Source organism: Rhinolophus hipposideros (assembly GCF_964194185.1).
Source record: "Rhinolophus hipposideros genome assembly, chromosome: 17".
NCBI lineage: Eukaryota > Metazoa > Chordata > Mammalia > Chiroptera > Rhinolophidae > Rhinolophus > Rhinolophus hipposideros.
The window spans coordinates 57,100,662-57,115,361 of record NC_138063.1 but is presented as its reverse complement, the minus strand read 5'-3'; the positions used below and the strand labels follow the sequence as shown (position 1 = coordinate 57,115,361).

Sequence of the window (14,700 nt, the reverse complement as noted above, 5' to 3'; positions counted from 1 at the left end):
CGGCCGCCGCTGGCCCCGCCGCCCGGCCGCCGCCGCCGTGCAGGCCGCCCAGGCCGAGGCCGCCGCCGCGCCGGGGCTCCGCTGCGTGGCCGCGTCGCCGCTGCCCAGCATGAATGGGGAGCCGAGCTCCGCGCGGCTGCGGACCAGCCTCGATCTCGCCGCCTGCGGAACGCCTCGCCGCGCGCATGCGCCGCCCGAAGCCGGGGGGCGAGGCCGGGGGGCGGGGCGGGCGCGGTGTCCGGGCCTGCAGGGGCCTCCAGAGGGCGCTCCGCCCCGCCGCACGCCCGCCCGCCCGGCCCGGCCCACCGCGCTCCTTCGGACGGAGATGCAGCGGCCTGCTTCTACGGGCTGGGCGCGGGGTCTGCGGCGGGCGGCCCCAGAGGCCGCCGCGTGCCCGGGTTAGGAGCACAGCCTCCATTCACGGAAGAGTAAACAGGCCGGAGGAGGGGAACACCCCGCCCTGGGTCACGCGGGGCTGTGGTGGGGGTCCCGCACCTCTGGGCCTTGGCGGTCGCATCTGTTAGGTGGGATGGATGCCCTCGCGAGGGAGCAAAACGGCGCCCTCTGCTGCCCGGGCCGCACGACGCCCTCCGTCCCCCGAAACCTCAGCTGCGCATTCACACACAGACGCAACCCAGAAGGAAATTTCCATGTCCCAGTCGGAGGTGGGGCGTGGCAGGACGTGAATGCAGGCTGTCCTGGACACAGGCCGGGCGCGCCGCGGGACGCGGGTGTCGGCGCCGGGGCCGTCCTCCGAGGGCGCAGGCCCCGCGGTCCAGCGGGGGGCGCGCAGCAGCCGTTTGCGGCGGGGCTTGACCGCGCGTTCTCAGGGCCGCCCAGGGGTTGGGGCACGGGGACGCCTCCCTACAGAAGGCCCCGGGAAAGTGAGGCGAGGCGCGGGAGCACCTTTAGTAGAACCGAAAGGACCAGAGAGCCTCGCGGTTGAAGGGTGAGCTGGGTAGGGGAGAGCAGCAGAGCACGGAGAAGCTCTTGCTGCGTGAGTACCTGCCTGGCATCCCCACAGAAGAGGAAACAGCTACAGTGCAGGGTAAGGAACGTGGCCCGGCACAGGGGTCCCTCCCACCTCGCCCCCAACCGCCCGTCGTGCAGCCCCTATCCTAGTCTCCGGGGTAATCCTTCCCTTGGTTTCCTTTGGGTACCTGAACATGCTGCTGTGCTGTGATTATGGGCATCATAAAAAACGCGATCTCTGCGCTGTGTGGGCCCAGCAAGGCCGGGTTGCTGATGGGCAGTTTGTTTACTCTTTGTCTTGTCTTAGCAGGTGGTGCGACTCATCTTTTCTCCTGCTGATGAACCAGTGCCCCCGTTTGGGACCACTGTGCAGTGAGCTGTGATGGACATCTTGTGCGGGCTCTTGGAGGCAGTTAGACCTGATGGGCTGCTAAATCATCAGGTGGGTGAAGCAGTTTTCCCTAGTGATGGCCGGGTTTGCAGTCCCAGCAGCAGTTTGGGTCCTGGCAGCCCCCATCCTCACCTACGTTTGGTACTGTCACTCTGGAGTTGTTGTCTATCTGGTAGTATGCAGCGATTTATCATTGTGGCTTTAATTTGCATGTCCCTGAATAAGGGTGAGCATCTCTTTCAAAAGTTCTGTTTACTATTTTATTGAATAAGCACTAATCTAGCTAGCGCTGACACTACACAGGGTTCTGCTACATTTTAAAGATTGGTAAACTGAGGTGGGAGAGGTGAAGTGGCTTGCCCATGTTCCCTAGCTGGTAGGTGTCAGAGCTGGGAGGCTACTTCTCACAGTCTATTTCCATAGCCTGTCGTCTCAACTCAGCAGCTGTACTACACACACACACACACACACACACACACACACACAGACACACGCACCTATGAACGAGACCCAAGTACCTTCCCTTCCTCGTGAACATCTGAGCCACATACCTAGCTTCGCACTCTGTAGTGGCTAGTTAATGTGCAGTCCCATCTGTGTCCAAGACCCACTTTCCTCATCTGCGAGATGGAGTCAGAGACCCCTTACTGAAGTACGGTAAGGACGCGTGAGTGTGAGCACCACAGTGGGTCTGAGAAAATGTCTATTCCCTGCTCCCTGTGCTGGCACCAGGGCTGTCCCCACCTCTCTGACTGCTCCTTGCCAACCTATCCTCTGTGGGGCCACTGAGGCAGACACTGCTCAAGACCCTCTCACTCTGTGTTCAACAGCCCCAAGACCCAGAGCTGCTTCTTTGAGTTCCAGCCCCCCATCTCTACTGTCTCCCGGAGTGGCTCAGGAGGGCTACTGGGCTCTGGGTGGTGGCCAACCTCACACGCTCACATCCTACTGTTGCCCCACCAAGAACCTCAGTGTTCCCCAGGGCCCTTGCATCCCCCAAAACATGTTATACCAGATTGTACCACTTCCCTCTATCCCCACTTTGTCCTCTGCTCCTGATCATGTCACTTTGTCCTTTCCCCAAAAGGGAATGGGTGGCAAGTTCTTTCCAAGATGGAAATCTGATTATGTAATGCTCGAGTAGCATGCATGACCATCAATTCCAGGAGGGCCATAGACCTGAGCACAATAAGGAAAACTGCAAGACTTTTAGAAGACAACAGAGCCAATTAGCTTTATGACCGTGGGCTAGGGAAGATTTCTTCAATGAAACATCAAAAATAAATAAGAATCAATTTGACTACCTTAAAACTGGTTATTTTTGTTCATTAAAATTACAGAGTTCAGTAAGAGTTACAAAAGAGGAAGTGGCCAGACAAGCCAAGATTTAGGAAAAGATATTTGCAACACATGTATTTGACAGAAGATGCATACCTGGGACATAGAATGAACTCACAAGAATCAATAAGGAGAAGACAACAACCCAGTAGGAACATAGGGAGGAGACAGGCAGTTTGTTGAAGAGAAAATGGGAAATTACTTGCTCCAGTGAGCCAAGTGTGGCGGTCCCCACCACCTGGAGCTTTGTCTGACCCAAAGGGACCTGCCCTTAGGGTGTCTGTGTGTGTGTCCTGATGCTGCCTCCCAAGGAGCCTGCCCCAAGTACAGATGAAGAGGTGTGAGGTCCAGCTGGATTCGCACCTGGGTGTGTGGCCCTGCTGCTCCTCATCGTGCGTGATGGGGGTAAATGAGTCAACAGGACAGTTTGGGCCCTTCCTGTCTGGTCTCCTGTGGTTTTGCTTCTGGTTGCCAAGTAGTTCAGGAAGGCATGGGGTTGTTGAATGGCACAGAACAATTCCTACAAACAGTTCTGATTAAGGTTTGAGACGAGGTTCTTTCAGTACCTCCCAGTGTTCCTGCCATGCGAGCAGCTCCGGGGGCTGCTTCCACAGTTTGGTAACTCAGAGCTTTGCTCGAAAGTAGACTCAAGGGTGCCTTCTTCCCTCCCCATAGTGGACCCCCATCACTGATGGGTGAGGAGGACAGGGGAGGGAGCACAAGGGGTCCTGGGCACCCAAACTTCCTGGGGCACAACCACTGATCCCAGGCCACTGGGCTCAAAGATAGGGTCACCCTGACTCCTGCCTGCCCCTCGCCCCCACATCAAAACCGTTTCTCATGTCTCTTACTCTTGTCACCTCCTGCCCCACAGGTGTGGAGGCCTCCTTAGTCACCAGCTCCCACCTGCCCCTCCCCACCTTGCTCTTCACACGGTGGCCAGAGGGATCTGAGAGAGGAGAGAGTGTGGAGACCCTCCCTGCGCAGACCCGCCAGCAGTTCTAACACACAGAATGCTCCATCCCTGCACCCATATGAGTGCGTACACACATGCACATGTGCATACACACTGGGGGAAGGCATGGAGCAGGGACTCCCTGGGTGTTCCTCGACATTTGGTGGGCACTTGCCTTGGGCTGGCCCTGAGTGGACAGCACCGTGAGTCATCTTGGCTCTTCCTCACGCACCCCCGTGGGCTTGGTGCTGTCAGTCTCAGTCCACAGGCTGCCACTGTGGGCACAGTCTAGCTGCAGTCACTGCTACATTCTAGAAGCCCACTCTAGCTGTTGGATGCAGAGGGTGTTGGGGCGCCTGTTTAGGGGCCAGAGCCATCCCCACACTCCAAGCCTTTGGCCTGTGGCTCTAAAGCAGGAGGATAGGAGCTCACCCAGGTGCAGACACCCTGAAGAGCAGGCCGCCAGGCCCACCGTGGCCTCCTCCATCTGCCAAGCCCACTCTCCTGCCGCCCCTGTCCTCACCAGTCCGGCGCTGTTGGTTTCAGGACACAGAAACTCAACAGGGCTTAGGCTCCAAGTCGCCTATCGTGGCTCAGGTTAGCAGCAAGTGAGCATGGCTGGGTCTCGGGCACAGCATGGCCATAGTGGGTCACTACCTTGGTTCACACCCACAGGCCTCTCTGTATGGTGGCTGTGGCACCACCAGGTGCTTCTTTCCCAGTAGGTCCCGGGAAATTCCAGAACGGAGCCTCATGAAGTGGGCTGGATTAGCCTCTTTCCTTTGGCCCCTTGAACCAGTTACCATAGCCAGGGGATAGAACCTGACTGTTGATGGGCTGGGATCGCGTAGCTCTCCAGAGCCAGGGGTAGCACTGGGGAGTGGTTCCCTCATTGAAAATCCTGGTGCAATTATCAAAACAAGCAGGCCTGGATGCAGGGTAGGCAAAGCATTCAGGACCCCACCTACCTAACTGCTACTACTTCACTGTGCCCAGCGTTCTTGTCATGCTGAGATTCTTGCTCCAAAGATGCCTTCGCACCTCAGGTCTTTCCCTACGCTGTGCCCTTATCCAGGAGTGCCCCCACCTCCACCTTCCATCTTTCAAGGCCCATGTTCCCACCCCCACCCCTTCCAGAAAGCCTTCTTGACTATAGCCCTTCCCACCTGTGAACCCTGCTCAGGATTCCTGTCCCTGTCTGTGCCAGCTGTGACCAGTCTAGGCTCAGGTCTGTCACCAGCCCTCCCCTGGCATTGGGGATGAAACCAGGTTACTGTCAGCACTATATTGTATAGAAGACACAGTAGCAGAGCTCCCTACCCACCACTCCATAGATACTCTCCAAGAGCACTGGGGGTCAGCATTGCCTTGTCCTGGGGCTGCTAACTCAGATCACTTCAGGGGCTAAATGATAATGGATGTAAAGAGTAAGAGGCTGGATCTAGGAGCTGGTGAGGGCTAGAGTGGGCGATGACCTGAGGGCAATTGTGGAAAGCACGGACATGCTCTTGGGCGAGTGTTGAGTGAACAAGACACACCAATGAGAAGAACCCAGCCAGCAGGTCTCCAGTTTGCAATCTGAGGCTTGGTGCAGCTCCCACAGCACACATCATCCCCACAAGGCCCAGAGTGGGTGCTTGTTGCCCTGGGGCTCACAGTCAGGTCACAGACAATGTCCGCAAGGATGGGAGCCATCTCCAGGGCCATGGCCTCTGGAAAAGCCACCCTCTCCCCTGGCACCCCACAATCACAACAATCAGACCCCCAAGGATCAGGGAAGCAGCCCAGGTTTTCCCATTGTGCTGAAAATCCCTGAGCGGAAGTAGGGAAGCTAGACTTGCTCCCTACCCCAAAGTAACAGGGCAGTTCCCTCTTTGCCCATCTGTGCCGGGTCAGAGGAGGCACGCTGTGAAAACAGAGTGAGACACAACCCGCAGTCTTAGCACACAGCACCCCAACGTGTAGGACCCAGGCAAAAGTCACTCAGCACAGCAAGCGCCAGGGAAAGCTCCGCCTCTTTGATAACACACAACAGATGCCGAGGGCAGGGCGACAGGATGTCGGAGTTATCTGGCAGGAATGTTCAAGTAGCCGTCGTACGACATGCTCTCGTGAGGAACTATGAATGTACTTGAAACAAGTGAAAATATAGAAAGTCTCAGCAAGAAAATCAAAGTATAAAGAAGAACCAAATGGATATTTTGGAATTTTTTAAAAAATTAAAATTCAGTATAAGCTCAATAGATGTCTCCACAGCAGAACAGAGGGGCGAGAGGAAAGAAGCAGTGAACTGGGAGACAGAGCAATAGAAATCACCCAACCTGGAGGACACGAGAAAACAGACTTGGGGGACACAAAGAACCTCAGGAGCCTGTAAGATTGAACAGAAGACCTAACATTTGTGCCGTTGAAGGAGTCCCAGAAGGAAAGGACATAAGATGGTGGTACTGAAAAAGTAGTCAAAGAAATAATGGCTGAAAACTTTCCAAGTTTGGCAAAAGACATAAACCCACAGATTCAAGGAGCCAAATGGATTAAAAAAAATGGTATAAGTCCAAAGATATCCAGGGCAAAACACAACATCGTCAAACTTCCAAATACTTCCTAAAACAAAAACACCTTGAAAGCAGCAACAGAGAAACGACTCCTTACCTGCAAGGGAAAACCGTTTGAATAACAGGATTTCCCATCAGAAACCATGGTGGCTGGAAGGAAGTGGGACGACATTATTAAATCCTGAAAGAAAAGAACTGTCAACTATGAATTCTATAACTAGTGAAAATACCATTCAGGAATGGGGGTAGTCAAGACATTCCCACATGAAGGAAAAAGAAGAGAATTTGTCACCAGCAGAACTACCCTGACAGAATGGCTAAAGGAAATTCTCTAAACAGAAAGAAAATTGTAAAAGAAAGGATGCTGGACACCAGGAAGGAAGAAAGAACAATGCACTTCTCTGAAGCTTTTGAAGTTGCACTGGATGGTTGCAAAAATTACCCCACTGTCTGATGTCTCAGTAGAGTTACAAGGAACATCTCAGGTAATCATATTATAAACAGGGAGGGTAAAGGGATGTAAAGAGAGATAAGATTTCTACACGTCACTCAAATTGCTAAAAACAGTAAGCTGTGAAAAGTACATATATAGCCTATAATCCTTGGAGCAACTATAAAAATCTATGCAGATACATTCAAAATGCTATAGATAAACCAAAATGGAGTTCTAAAATGTGTTCAAGTAACCTACAGGAAAGCAGGAAAAAAGAAAACAGAAAGAAAAAAAGGGACAGAACAAAAAATAAAATGGCAGATTTAAACCCTATTGTATCAATAATCACAGAAAATGCAAATAGTATGATTGCATTTATATACATTTGCCTAATGATAAAACTGTAGAGATGGAGAACAGATTAGAGTTTGCCAGGAGCGAGAATGGTGGGGGGAAGGGAGTGTGACTATAAAGGGCAGTACAAGGGAGGGAGGGTTCTAGCTTGATCACAGGATGGTTCCCCAATCTACATGTGATAAAGGACACAGAGCTAGACAGGCACATTGTATCAATGTCAGTGCCCTGGTTTCCATAGTGCAGTATAGTTATGTAAGATGTAACCACTGGGGAAAGCTAGGGGAAGATATGTGGAACCTCTCTGTACTGTCTTTCCAACTTCCTGTGACTCTATCGTTATAGATTATACTTGTAATTATTTCAAGGTAAAAATACCTTGGCTGCTGCTTTTGCACCAGGCCCAGCTCTGCTGCTGGCACTACCTCTGGGAGCAGAGCTTGTCCCTTATGGCCCCCTTGCCCTCTGTGGCTGGGGCAGGTTGGACAAATGGCTGGTTCTGCCTGGGCCCCTCACAGAGCTCACAGGCCAGTAGGACATCACCACAGCAGAGGCTACTGCAGAAATCCTGGGGATGCCCCATCCCCCACTCTCCTGACCTTGTCTCCTCTTTCTCCAGGCCTCAGAGCTCATGTTACTTCAGAGAAATTCCTGATTCTTTGACGTAAAATGAAACCCAGTAACAACCCGATTTAATTTCATCACAGCACTAATTCCCAATTTTTTTTTTCCCTAAGCTGTTTATTATCCATCACTCCCAGAATGGATGTCTCATGAAGACAGGGGCCGCATCTTTCTTTTAATGACTACACAAGGTAGACAGTCTATAAGGGCATATGGGATGTATTTGCTATCTGTTGCTGCATAACAAATCACCCTAACGTTGAATGGCTCAAAACAGCAACCATTTATTCTCTGTCATGGTTTTTGTGGGGGATTCAGAGGGTGCAACAGGGAAAGCTGGTCTCTGCTTCACAGTGTCTCAGTTGTTGGCTGGAAGATGCCCTTTCCCAGCCAGACCCATCTCCAAAGAGCTCTTTTGGAACCTCCTGGCGGTGCCCACACCACACATACCTCTCTGTGGTCATGCACTGCCTGCCCTATGGATGTGGGCAGGTTCAAGGGTTGGAGTGGAGATGAAAAAGGGAAGTTGGAATTTCTGGGGAGTCTTTTTGAACTACCCCTGTTCCCTTCTGTGACACCCCTCCAGGAAAATCCTCTCCTGTGGGGAATGGCCCCATTTGAAAGAGCACCGTCTTCGGAGGAAGAAACATGGGGCTCAGTCCCTGTTGGGCTCCACTCCAGTTATGTCCCCCCCTTTCAGTGCTTTTTCTGGATCATGAGACGAATGGCACTGGCTCCCAGGGTCACTGTGAGCACCAGAGAAAACACTGGGCACACCCCCAGGCATAGAGTCCTCCCTGAGGCACCTCGTTCAACCCTCAATATCACTGGGCAGGGAGGGGTGTGTCCCCTTTTCACAGATGAGGAAACTGAGGCATGAAAAAGTAAAGTGACGTTGCCCAGGGTACATGCTGAACATCCTGCAGTCCTTGCATTTGATCATCACAAGCCAAACCTCTGCAGCAGCCCAGGCTGTGTTGGTCACCCCTTCCACACCCTTTCTGCCTCCTCCATGCTTCCTCATAGGGGATATTTGTGATTTCCCTAATTTACCATGAGTTTTGCATGTGATGCTTGTTCCCTCTGTCCCCATGAGGTCACCCACATGAGCCCCAGCATAAGCTCCTCCTTTTCTGGGAAGGCTGCCCTGAAGCACCCACTCACCCACCTGGTCAGGAGCAGCCCTGAGCTTATGGGCGCTGGACTTCAGCATCAGATGTCCCCATTTCTGAGCCTGCATCTCCACCAGGTCAGAAGCAGAGGTATCACGGGGTGCCTTGCAAGGAATGTATGAGGATGAGACCAACCCATCTCTCCAGTGTCTTTACTGGGTAAGGCCATGGCCAGCCATGTAGCCCACCATCTTGGGCACCAGCCCCAAGGTCACGGGCACAGGCCCCACAAGGAGTGGGCAGTAAAACAGGGATAGTGAGGGGCTGGGACCTGAACACATACCACCTGGCTCAAGTCCCACTCACGGGAAACTCCCTCCAGGACAGGCAGGGTGTTTTGGTTCAAGGGACAAACACCAGGGATGATATTTAAAATATTTAACAGCCCATCAGAGTAGACACTAGACATAAACAATAGGACCAGCCTTGACAAAAATCTAGCTTTGCTTCATCCAAATGGACTTTCACTGACTTGCTTCTCTGAAAGGTCCAAGGACATCTTGCTTCAGGTATGGCTGGATCCAAGGTCCAATATGTCACAAGACTTCTATTTCTTGGCTTCACCTTCCTCTGTGTGCATTCTCAGGTGTGTTCTCCCTACCTGTTGGCCAAGACAATCCTGGCAGCTTACTGGACCTATTGGAGTCATGTGATTGACCCCTCACCTCTCCATGGCATACCGTAAGGAGGGGGGTCAGGTAGGGCAACCCCAATATGTGGCAGCTGCTGCTGCCTCCAGAACGATTTACTTTCCAAGAGGTCTGGCCTTTTGGGTTTTTTAAATAATTAAAACAGTCCTTTTAATTATTAAAATATATGCTCAAAGTAAAAAAAAGAAAAAAAAATCCAAGTAGTATACAAAAGAAGCCAGTCTCCCTTTGACTGCGCCCTTAGCCCAGAGACACGGTACCCTATTACAAGCAAATGCAGATACCTATGGGTATTCTTGCCTCTCTGTTTTCTCAAAGGTACAGACTATACACCCTACTCTGAACCTCCTTTTTTTGTCCATTTTCTTTTCTCTTACCAGCAGATCTTTGGAGATCATTCCACAAAAGCTACCTCAAGATACCTCCCTCTCTCCCTCTTGAACTTCATAGAAATGGAATCCTCCAGGACTGCCCTCCAGTAAGTCACACTTTTGTATAACCCTCCCCATAAGTGTGTGACTTGCTTCTAACCAATAGGCTAGGGCAAAGGTGAGGGACCTCATGGTCACGAGAGACAACTTCACTGGCTTTGAAGAAGTATTGAGGAAGGGCCTGTGAGAATCACGTGGCTGGGGATTTGGGTAGCCTCTGTCCTACAGCCACAAGGAAAGGAGTTCTGCCAAAGGCCAGGGGAACTGGGGAGAGGAACCCAGCCTGACCACGCCTGACTGCAGCCTCATGAGTCCTGAGAATGGAACCAGCTCAGCTGTGTCAGGGCTCCTGACCCATGGCAGTGTGGTTGCAAGCAGCTGGTTTGTGGTCATTTGTTAGGAAGCTAAGACAAGCGTGACTCCTCTCTATCTGGCTTCTCTCCATGAGATATGAGATTCATCCTTGTCACTACCAGAGTTCCAGTTTGTTCTTTTTCTTTGCTAGGTAGTATTTTGTTGTATGAATAAACGACAAACCTACCCATTCTACTGTCCATGGACATTTGGGCTGTTATGAGTAAAGCTGTATGAACATTCCTGGATGTTCATTCCTGTATGTTCATTCCTGTATGTTCATTCCTATGTGTTCATACGGCATCTAGACGACATGCATATTCATTTTCTTGGATATTGACCCAGGAGTAAATTTGCTGCATCAGACTGTAGGTGGATATTTAACCTTATAAGAAACTGCCAAACCAATTTCCAAAGTAGTTAAATCATTCTGCACTCCTAGCAGCAGTGTACATGGGTCCTGGAGGTGGCTCATGCTCACCAGCATTTGGTATTATCTGTGCAAAGGTACTTCCTTGTGGTTTTGTTTACCATTTCCCTAATGAGTCATAAGGACATGGAGCATTTTTTCATGTGTTTATTGGCCTCCCCGGGGACGTTCCTGATATTACTTTGTCTGCTATAGACGATTTATTATCTGCCCCTAAACCCCAAGCTGGAACTAAAGGGAAAGAGAAACTCTATAAGGCATGAATCGCTGGGGCACCCAAGAATGAAGGGTAACACAGAGAACAGAGCTAAGACATGGAAAGACAGGGACCGGGTCCCAATCACTGTTTAAGCTCCTAGATCCAGCCATGCCTGAGGCTTTCTTCTGGACTCTTCAATTACATGAGCCAACACGCTCTTTTTGTTTAAGTCCCTTTGAACTAGGGTTCTGTCACCTGTGCTAAAGGGAGCCTGACTGAGGTGGGGCTTGAGTTGGCCCACCTGGGTTCCAGGCTGCCCCGCTCTCCAGGTCACTGACTTTCTTGAGGCCCATTGAGCACTGTGAAGGAAGTGTGGAGGGGTGGGGACTCTAAATTCCAGCTGTTCCACCAGCTCGCCCCCATGTCCCCACCTGCCATAGTCTGCACCCCATTTCATTGCGTGTTTTGAGGCTGAATAACTGTGTAATTGGTTTATCTGTTCCACAGTCAAACTTCAGCTAATATATTTTTCATAATTAGTTGATGTTTATTTAACAGGAATAACCGGCCCATTAAATTTAATGAGGCAGGTTATTAGGTATGAAGTGGAAATGTTTTTCCTTAAGAGCAACTTGGATTTGGCCGCTCTGGTTAATGGGCCAGGGAGATGCTGCCAGTTGCCTTGTCTGGGAGTGGGAACCCCCAGGGAATGGGGGTGTAGGTGTCCTGTCCTCACAGGAAATGGCAACCAGCACCCCTAGTGCTCCCAGGCCCCCCGCTGTTACCCCACTGCGTAACATCTGATAGCATTAATTTTATCTTGTCTGTCTCCCTTAATGATCTCCATGCTCCTGAGTGCAGGGTCCCTCTGTTTTACTCAACGTTGTATCTCCAGTTCTAGAACCATGGCTGCACATAGTAGGCATTCAATGCCAATATTTGTCGTGCAAAAGATGAATAACTACGGAGATGCCTCCTGCCTCTGCAATTCCCTAAGCCTCCAGGGCCCTCCCTCCAGGCACACTTTGGGCCCTGCCTTGTTCCCCTCCCAACTTTGCTGCCCCTGCCTAGCAGGCGAGAAAAACTCTGTTTGAGGAGATCCACATTCTGCCAAGGGGCAACCACTGGGCCAGTAGACCTCACGAAGAGAGGGCCCTGGGCCGCCCTGACCCAGGGCCCAGGCTATGGAGGGCTGCACCCGCCAAGGGCATTCAGGAGGCATTGAACCTGGGGGCTAGTTTATAAAAATATTCAGGTCAGTTTAGAACAGCATAAAATACAGTTAATTATTAAACACACACACAAACACACACACACACACAAACACAAACAAAACAAAACACACCCATAATCCTGTTTCCTAGAGAAAAGTAAAATAAGATTTTGGTGTATAACCCTTTGGACTTTTTATGTGTGTGTGTATTTTTACATATGCCTAGATGATATGTTTTCATCCAACGAATGGGTCATGCAGAATATTCTACTTATTTTCTTAAAATAGAGTGCATGGGGCCTGCCCAGAGGCTCAGGTGGTTGGAGCTCCATGCTCCTAACTCCGAAGGCTGCCAGTTCGATTCCCACATGGGCCAGTGGGCTCTCAACCACAAGGATGCCGGTTCAACTCCTCGAGTCCCGCAAGGAACAGTGAGCTCCGCCCCCTGCAACTAAGATTGAACAGGGCACCTTGAGTTGAGCTGCCTCCCAGATGGCTCAGTTGGCTGGAGCGCGTCCTCTCAACCACAAGGTTGCCTGTTTGACTCCCGCAAGGGATGGTGGGCTGCGCAGCCTGCAACGAGAAAATGGCAACTGGACCTGGAGCTGAGCTGCGCCCTCCACAACTAAGACTGAAAGGACAACAACTTGAAGCTGAACAGCATTGTCTATAAGATTGAAAGGACAACAACTTGACTTAGAAAAAAATTCCTGGAAGTACACACTGTTCCCCAATAAAGTCCTGTGCCCCTTCCCCAATAAAATCTTTTTTTAAAAAAAGAGTGCGTGGAGTTCCATGTTAGTAACTATACTCCATGTCACTATTGTTAGTGGCTACAGAACTATCTTATGGATGTATGACATTTTATTCAGTGCATTCCCTATTCTTGGGCATTTAGGTTGTTTCCAGAATGTTGCCATTATTATACACACTATGATAAACAAAGCAGTCGCTTTACTTGGCCAACTCTGGCTAAGCCCTCTGATCCTGGCATAAAGCTCAACTCTTCTGAGAAGCCCTGTATGACGCCACAACCTGGGCACATGAGCCAGCTCCCAGGGCCTCTCTGTAGGGGCCTCATCACAACTGGGTTCCAACGTCAGCTCTCCTGCTGGACTATAAGCCATGGACCACGTGTTGGCATAGTTTTCACAGTGCCAAGGGTTTAACAACAATAACAGAGAAGCCAAGTCTGAGGCAGAGATGAGCCTGCAGGACATTTATTAGGGGGTGTCCTTGGGGGTCAACAGTTACTGGTAAGGGAAAAGAGCAGACGGTGGGGGACAAGCTGGGCTGCCAAGTAGTTTCACTGAGGCCCTGCCCAGATCTCGGCTTGGGACTCCCTTCCAGGTTGGGATGTCCTTCCAGGTTGCTCCAAGTTGGGGCACAGGAACCTGTCCTTTATCCACCCCCCCTCATCAAGCACTAATTGGATGTAGCCCTGGCCCGCTGGGGCATGACTTTGGTGAAGTGGCTCCTCAGCAAAGGCACGTCCCAGAGGGAGAGGACTTGGAGTCAAGGGCCGTCTACTGCCAGCCCTGAAGGAGATCTGACTGGCAAGCCTCCTGCCCTCACCCTCATGAGCACTACAGAAGGACACCTGTCATCACCACCCCATACGAGACGGCATCTGTGACTATCTCCCTTTTATAAATGAGCAAAACAGGCTTAGAGGCTCAGAAACTGCTGCTGGGCTCAGGGTCGGAGCTGAGTCCACCGCGCTCTGATTCTTCATGTCGTGCTGCTGAGTGGGCACTGCAGAGATTGAGCAAGGGCCAGGATAACACCCAGGACACAGGACCTGCGCACTCTGACTTCCTTTGAGCCATTGAACCTCCATCACTGGGCTGACGATGCACGTTCCCAAAGCTGCAATGACAATTGTGGATTTGGCCGTTTCTCCTTTCTGTTCTGTTGATCTTTCTTCATGTATTTTGCTCTTGTGCCAGGTGCACATGTAGGATTTTTAATCTCCCTGCAAGTTGTCCCTGTTACTACTTGAAACGGCTTCTCTGTTGCTCACAGCACTCCTTGTCTTTTCCACCTTGTCTGATAGTAACATGACCAACTTTCCCAGAGTTTACATGTGTGTCTTTTTCTATTCTTCTATTCTCAAGCAACCTGTGCTCTCAGCATTAAGGTGATGTCTCTTGTAAACAAATCCAGATGGATTTGTGGGAGGGGTGGGGGTCGGGGTCGTTTCTCTGTTTTATCTTTGTGAGTTTGCGTACTTCAAAAGGCTTTTGATGCATTTCACCAAACGTCCTCCTGAGAGGTCACAGTGAGTCACCTCCCCCAGCAGTGGCTGGAGTGCAGGGCCCTCTCCACATCTGCAATGACACTCCTCCCTCCCATATCCATTGCACATTGGACATTTCCTCCACACCCTGCTCTTGCCCCCACCCCAGCTACCTGCAATGATTCAGCATATGTGAGGCCATGTCTGCATTGGGCATGGGCAGCAGCAGTCATGGGTAGATGAGGTGACAGTGTGTGTCTGAGGCAGGGCCCCTATCTCCCAGTGGGTAGGAATGGTACCTCATAGGAGGTCATGCCCCAAGGCTCAGACCCTGCCTTGGCAGCACTGGGTCTCTCCAGGTCAGTAACGATGTTGGAAGTAATGAACTCT

General features: G+C 51.3%; 1 protein-coding gene and 1 long non-coding RNA gene across 10 annotated transcripts in view; one reads left to right on the top strand and one right to left on the bottom strand.

Annotated features, from left to right (window-relative positions):
* Positions 1-14,700, bottom strand: part of PLXNA1 (plexin A1) — a 394,709-nt gene that overhangs the window by 54,255 nt on the left and 325,754 nt on the right. The gene's annotated exons all lie outside the window — the stretch shown is intronic.
* On the top strand, positions 637-14,153 carry LOC308509923. Of its 7 annotated transcripts, none has more exons than XR_013995268.1 (7): positions 658-1,048; positions 1,283-1,414; positions 7,736-7,813; positions 8,872-8,953; positions 9,381-9,475; positions 9,828-9,922; positions 12,360-12,843. It is a non-coding gene; the product is annotated as an uncharacterized lncRNA (long non-coding RNA). The 7 variants fall into 7 exon arrangements; XR_013995271.1 differs by having other exon boundaries at positions 668-1,048; positions 8,719-8,953; XR_013995266.1 differs by lacking the exon at positions 8,872-8,953 and having other exon boundaries at positions 668-1,048; positions 12,360-14,153.